Source organism: Seriola lalandi, unplaced genomic scaffold (assembly GCF_002814215.2).
Source record: "Seriola lalandi dorsalis isolate HSWRI2012SDOR001 ecotype SW California unplaced genomic scaffold, Sedor1 jcf7180002054779, whole genome shotgun sequence".
In the NCBI taxonomy this organism is placed as follows: domain Eukaryota; kingdom Metazoa; phylum Chordata; class Actinopteri; order Carangiformes; family Carangidae; genus Seriola; species Seriola lalandi.
Window position 1 is genome coordinate 44,534 of NW_019525332.1, and position 904 is coordinate 45,437.

Sequence of the window (904 nt, forward strand, 5' to 3'; positions counted from 1 at the left end):
TGCCTGGAGTAGTGGTTAATTTAGTAAAGTCGTATTTCCAAGATATTAGACTGTGCTTAAGCACAGCAGGCTTTACAACAGGATGGCAGAGGCTAGAAATAGGCATTATGGCAGGGTGCACGATTTCTCCATTGGCATTCACAATGGCGATGGAGGTAATCATTAGAGCTTCTAAGTGGGTTGTAGGTGGAGAGAAGCGGCAGGATGGGATGCGCCTTACACCAATTAAGCCTAGTAAGTCTAGAAGTATCTCAATAAGTAGAGGGAAGTTAAGTGATAGGAAGTTTGTAATAGACGAAGAGGAAATTCCAATAATTAGGGAAAAATCAGTAAAGAGTCTAGGTAGGTGGTACAAGGCAGACTTGAATGACGGAGAACAGGTAGTGCAGTTTCGGAAGGATGTTGCTGAGGGACTGGATTGAATAGATAAATCAGGGCTTCCAGGAAAGTTGAAGCTGTGGTGTCTGCAGTTTGGGTTATTTCCCAGGCTGATGTGGCCACTGTCTGTATATGAGATTCCAATATGTGCTGCAGAGAAACAAGTTACTCCTCACATATATGATATCAGCCTGTGAGACTAATGTAACAGCTGTGACAGCTAACCGTGTTAGCAGCATCTTCACACGGCTCAGCCAGGAGCCTGTTGCTGTCAGGTCGATGCAGGTGGGTTTACCTGGTGTCCTCGAGGACACAGGTCAGACCTTTTTTTTTTTTTTGCCTTATCATACTTTGAAGTTTTTTAACGTTTTTATATCTTACTAAACCACGATGTTTCTTGACAATTTCATGCCTTATTATACTGTAACATTCTTAATAAGATTTTGGTGCCATACTATATTATGACGTTAATATTGTAAGACATCTTGTAACGTTTTTATGCCTTACTATAGTATGACAAAAATTT